Below are 5,659 nucleotides of genomic sequence, written 5' to 3'. Positions count from 1 at the left end.
TAGGCATAGAGATAATATATTATAGGTTCAGAAACCCTGTCTCGAAAAAACCAAAAAAAAAAGGAAAAAAAAAAAAAAAAAAAAAGAGTATGGCCCCCAGGGCGCTCCCTACTGGAATCTCCTGGGGAAAGAATTTTGAAAAATAAATGGCCCAGACCCATTCAGTCTTTGTAAAGTTGAGACTTTAGGTGGGATTTAGGAATCTGCACTATAAAGTCCTCTGGGATGGGCTGATGCTGAAGTTTGGGACCCACTCATTTAGAAGGCAAAGTTGATAAGGAAAGTCACTCTCACAATCTGCCCCTGTGCTATGAGGGTCCTGCCTACCCTCTGCCCCCTCCACCGCTCCCTTTACCCTGTAAACTGATGAATGTAAAAATAGCCTCCACCATTCCAAGCTCATTTTAAGCGAGAACTCATTTTTAAAAGTCACCTTCCTTTATCTGGGCCCCAGACACGGTCCCTCTAAGGTAAACTTATGTTATCCAGGTGTAGTGGTGTATGCGTATAGCGGTAGAGGCAGAGGCAGGAGGCTAACAGTTCAAGGCTATCTGCAGCTACATATCAAGTCTGAAAACAGCCTAGTCTACAGGAGACCCTGTATTAAAAAAACCCAAGATCATAATATATGATATATTTACGTCACACGAATTCAAGGCGCTAATTCTACTAATCAGTTTGCGATTGGTTGTTACGGTCAGGTGTGGAGGAGGAGCTCAGACAACCAGTTTCTGGAACTAGCAGGGATTGATAAAGTCCGACGTCCTCCTAAGACCTCAGTTCCTAAGAATCTGCCTAGCCAGACAGTTTCCCTCACGGCTTGGAGGCACTTGTTGCTAAATTGCAGGAAGAGGAAATTAAGAAATGCAAAGAGCTGGGGAAAGCGCCTCAGTTTCAATTGGGAGAGTGCAACGCTCGCTCCTCCCACTGGGATTCCGCCAGGTAACCCGCAGTCTTTCGCGGCCTCCCCTTCTTTCCAGTCCGCAGCGCCGCAGCCCCTTTAACAGCCCTGACCGATCGCTGGCCGATCCTCCAGGCCCGTCGCGGGCGCGCGGCACTGGCTGGATTGGTCATGTCTGGTGCGCGGCTGGCCCCGCCCCCTCCGCCCTGTGGTTGGGCGGTGGGGGCCGCGGCCGCGGGGCGGGTCCGCCGGCGGGGCGGGACGGCCGGTGCCCGGGGGCGGGCGGGCAGCAGCACGGCGGTCCCAGCCAGAGCCCGAGCTGGAGCTGGAGCAGGAGCCGCGGCGGCCGCCAAGTACGAGCGCCGGCGCAGTAGGATGAGGCAGCCAGCGGATCCGGGGTGAGCGCGCTCGGGGCCAGGTGGGGCGACGGGCGGAGCAGGCCCTGGCTGGGTGGCCCGGCTCCGGGACACCGGCAGCTCCCGCAGCCGTTGGCGCAGCGGGGCTCGGTTCGGCCCCTTCTATACTGCCAGGGCTCGGGACGCCGGCACGGGTGGCCCCGGGAGAGACCTTCCCTGCTTGGGGGCCGGGCAGGGCGGAGTCGCCCCGGGGCGGGAGGTGCAAGCCGTCAGGTCCCAGCCTAGCGTCCGCGGCTCGGTGTGGGTCCGGGAAAGCAGCATTCACACGCTCGTTGAAGGAAAACACTTGTCACCTCTGTGCGTGGGGCCCTTGCTGTCCTCCGCCCCCTGGGCCACCGTGGGAGAAGCTTGGGAATGGAGGAGCGCGGTTACTTTTGCGCGAATCTGTCAGTGGCTGTCGGCGCCTCGCTTGTTTTTCCGCAACTCCTGGCGGACACCGGGGACCGAGGGGTGGCTTGTGTGCTTTCAAAGGGAGGTGGCGGCGCACCGAAAACCGGGGAGATCGGAAGGTTAACAAGTGACATTGGGCTGAGGCCTAACGCTAGCTGCCCCGCTGGGAGCATGGAGATGACGGTGGTGGAGACCAGGGGACCGAAGCAGGGACAGGAGCCGCCGGCTCCATTGCACCACATGCCACTCCGGAGTGCCGACTCTACGCGCGGGAGTTGGTGCAAGGGAGTTTTTCCCCCACTGAAAAATGATTTTTGGAAAACTTAGCCCCTCAGTGGGTTGATGGTTACCTAAACCATCAGTTGTTATGGTTACACGGCATCAAATTTAAGGGCAAAGTCTGTTAAACACCCTCGCTCTTTTTTTTTCCCCTAGAGCTAAGGAGTACTTACTTTGTCATTAGATTTCATAGATGAGGAGGACATATTTTTTTAGAGTTGAAGGAAAAGTGTGACAACCTGAAGACACAGGTTGTGTCCTGTTCCGGTGTGAGGTCCAAATGTCTTGACACCATTGCTCAATTGAGAGGAATTGTCTTTTCAGGAGCTAGATTAAATCCAAAGAGAAAGTGAATTATACGTGGAAAATAACAAGGGAAACTGAGGGACAAGTGATCTCTGGCGCTTGGGGAAGGGAGTTTGAAGGGTCTGGATTTGCGTTTTGAGTTGGGGGGTGATGTGCAGGGAAGCATATAGTATTGGCCGGTGAGAAACATTTCTGTTAGCTTTTCCCAACGGTTTCAGTATCTTTTCAGAGTCTTTCAAACAGATAAATGTCTTCAGGCTAGGAGGATGAAGCCAGAGTGTGGCTGATCGTTGTTCCCTGGGCTCCCAGGGAGTGGACATGAAGGCTTGGAGAGGGATAGAGGAGGGCTCTGGGGGACTGCACATCCTTGTACGTGTGTCTTCGGGAAAGGAGATGAGCAAGGAGATTCAGATTAGAACGTGGAGGTGATGAAGTTCACTGACAGGTAGTAAAGGACAGGCAAGGAAGGGCAGTTTGGGCTGAGTGATGAGAAATGAGAGCTGTAGCCGATGCTAGACACACCACTGTATGTGATTAGAGGTTATGTTCTTAGACTGCTTCTAGGAAAAGCAGCAAAGGTTAGGCTGCCCCCGACCCCCTGTGTGTGTATGTAGTATGTGTGTAGTATGTATGTATGTATGTATGTATGTATGTATGTATTTTGAGAAAAGGTCTCTCATATCCCAGGTTGGCCTTGTTCCTAGCTGAGATAGACATTGAATGTCTGATCCTTCTGCCACCAATTCCTGAGTGCTAGGGTTTCTGGCCTGCGCCCCCACACCAGGTTTGTGTGGTGTTGGAATCAAAGCCAGGGCTTCATGTGTGGTAGGCAAGCCCGCTACCAATTGAGCCACCTCCTCAGCCTGATGACACTTTTATATAGACTAACTGTAGGATGTTATGAACAAAGACATTGCCCAGAGTCAAAAATATTTATTTGATAACTTTTTATTGAGAGTCTGTGATGTGCTAGAATCTGCTAGGCTTTGTGGCTGTGGTAGGGGTGGAGGGAGAAGGGAGGAGTCCCATCAAAGTCAGAAGCTCTTGTTTTCTGAGGCCCTTGAAGTAAGAAGAGAGAAATATACAGAATGTTACTCAGTAAACACAGAGAGGGAGAAATCGTTCTACCTCAGATTACTTTGATAGCAAACTGAATCTTCAAAGGCCAGTTTCTGTGTCAGGTTCAATACAAAATTATACTCACCTTTATGTTTGTTGGCCAGTGTCTTGATGTTAGGCGTCTTGTCTTTCCCTTTTTCTTACGAGTTCATTAATTCACAAGTTAGGAAGATCATTGCAGAATGCTGCCCTCAAGGTTTTCTTTCCATCCTTTTCCTTTTTTCCTTCAAGGAATTCTGTCTCCGGTTTGACCTTTAGTATCTCCTAAGAGTCCCACTTAGGGGTTGTTGAGGTCACAGGGGTTTTGGATTCTTTGATTCTCTCCCAGAGCAGAAGCTGACTGGAACTGAAGAGGTGAGCTTTGCTTTGTTTCTTTTCTTTTCTTTTTTTTTTTTTCCTTTCTTTTTTTTTTTTTGACACAGGGTCCTGGAACTCTCTCTGTAGGCCAGGCTGGCCTTCAGCTCAGAGATCTACCTGCCCCTGCCTCCCAAGTGCTGGGATTAAAGTTGTGTGCCACTGCTGAATAAAGGTGGTTTTTCAAGTCGTAGGTCTGCCATGCACCACATTCCCATCCCTTGTGGGCAGACTGGTCCTGCAGCAGCCTCTCAGGGTAGGATATGGAGGAGGCAAGGGGCTCAGGATTGTTCCCTGACTTAACCAGGATGACAAGCTCACTGGACACAGAGCTGGACCTTCAACCTCTGACTTTTTGAACCCAAGACCTGCTTTTCCCATTGTACTGTACGGCTTTGCTTTTCCTGGAGCCAAGTGGAGTTTACAAGAGTTAACTTAGGGCAGTGTCCATATGACAGGACAGGCTTGGCTCTAGCTAATGAGCTGCTGTGCTGTGTCTGTGAACAGTCAGCATCTGGTGTCCTGCCTCTATGTGGTGGAATTTTGGGGTGGCGGCGGGGGGCGGGGGTCCTTAGGAAGTCTGGGAAAGAGGTGCTCCAGCTTTCTGGGACTGCATCACCAGTGTGTCTGCTCACCAGCTCGGTGACCTTGGGGAAATTGCTGTCTTTGTGTACCTCAGTCTCTTCACCTGTCGAGACAGTATTCATGGCGTCGCAACACCAAGACAGTGCAACCTGTATCACCGTAGTGTTCATAACGACAGCCAAGACTTACAGAGCCTTACAGTGGCACATGAGAGGTTTTTAGGTGTGTGAAATATTGGTGGTCTTAGCTTAGATGGACAGTGGTAGTGGATTATTTATAGGCAGTTATGAGGAGGGTTAAGTGAGGTCATTGGTGTGCTCACCAGCTCGGCATACAGTGAGCCCCGTACCACTTGATGCTGTCACACGGCAGAGTGAACAGTTGGCTGTAGGTGCCTCAAGCATCCAGGAAGCTTTGGCACTCAGAGCCCTGGTGATTATCCGTGGACTGGGATCCTGTGTGCCTGGAGTACTACTTACTGTCTTTTAGGTAACTGCTGTCCCCATGAGAAGAAGCATTAACTTCAGGAACTAATGAGCCATGGGCAGTCCTGTTGTCCTGGCTGTTCACTAAGGTGGTTTTTTTTTTTTGTCACCTTTAAATCCCTTGGTTAAAAATAAAGATTGATTTAAAAAAAAATGGAACCCCATACTGATATATTCTTATATGTGAGTTTTAAAGTGATTAAGGTTATATTCAAGATTGTGTGTTGTTCCTGTTGAAATGCCTAACAGTGCCTGATGGTACTGTATGAGATGAACAGAGCCCTGGATTTGATACCTAGAGGCCTGGCAGGCCTGATGTTGTCACCTGTGATTGCTGGGTTCCTGGGACATATTTACAGCTCGGACCCTGAGTCTTACAAATTGAGGACTTCCTTTTATAAAAATTCATTTTATTATTTTATGTGTATAAGTGTGTTGCCTGCGTGTATGTCTGTACCACACGCATGCCTGAGGAATTGGGAAGCCTCCATGTGGGTCCTAGGAATCAAACCCAGCTCCTTTTTCAAGAGCAAGTGCTCCTAACCACTACGCTGACCCTCCATCCCAAGGACTCTTTTTTTTTATATTGCCTGATCCCTCGACTCTACCCCCAACATAGTCTCAGAGTATCTGAGCTTCCGAACCCAAGGGTCTGAGATACTCAGTGGTTGAAAGGAAATTTATTTATTTATTTATAAAATTATTTATTTATTTTTTTTGAGACAAGGTGTTGTATTGTGGCCCAGTCTGGCCTTGATTTTGTTTTTTTTTTGTTTTTGTTTTTGTTTTTGGTTTTTGAGACAGGGTTTCTCTGTGTAGCCCTG

The 5,659-nt window shown here is 49.7% G+C and overlaps 1 protein-coding gene across 3 annotated transcripts in view; it reads left to right on the top strand.

The window, feature by feature from the left end:
- Positions 1-769: 769 nt before the first annotated feature.
- The window catches only part of Tex2 (testis expressed 2), a 109,467-nt gene continuing 104,577 nt past the window's right edge, over positions 770-5,659 (top strand). For 2 of the 3 annotated variants that reach the window (XM_029483456.1, XM_021176084.2), the window contains exon 1: positions 1,174-1,299. The gene's annotated coding sequence lies outside the window, so the exon portion shown is untranslated. Of the gene's footprint in view, positions 943-1,173; positions 1,300-5,659 lie in introns of those variants that run through there. The other variant, XM_021176086.2, reaches the window with a different exon arrangement.

The sequence above is a fragment of the Mus caroli genome, chromosome 11 (assembly GCF_900094665.2).
Source record: "Mus caroli chromosome 11, CAROLI_EIJ_v1.1, whole genome shotgun sequence".
NCBI classification, from domain to species: domain Eukaryota; kingdom Metazoa; phylum Chordata; class Mammalia; order Rodentia; family Muridae; genus Mus; species Mus caroli.
Note: the sequence above shows the minus strand (reverse complement) of the source record. Positions and strands in the feature narration are given on the sequence as shown.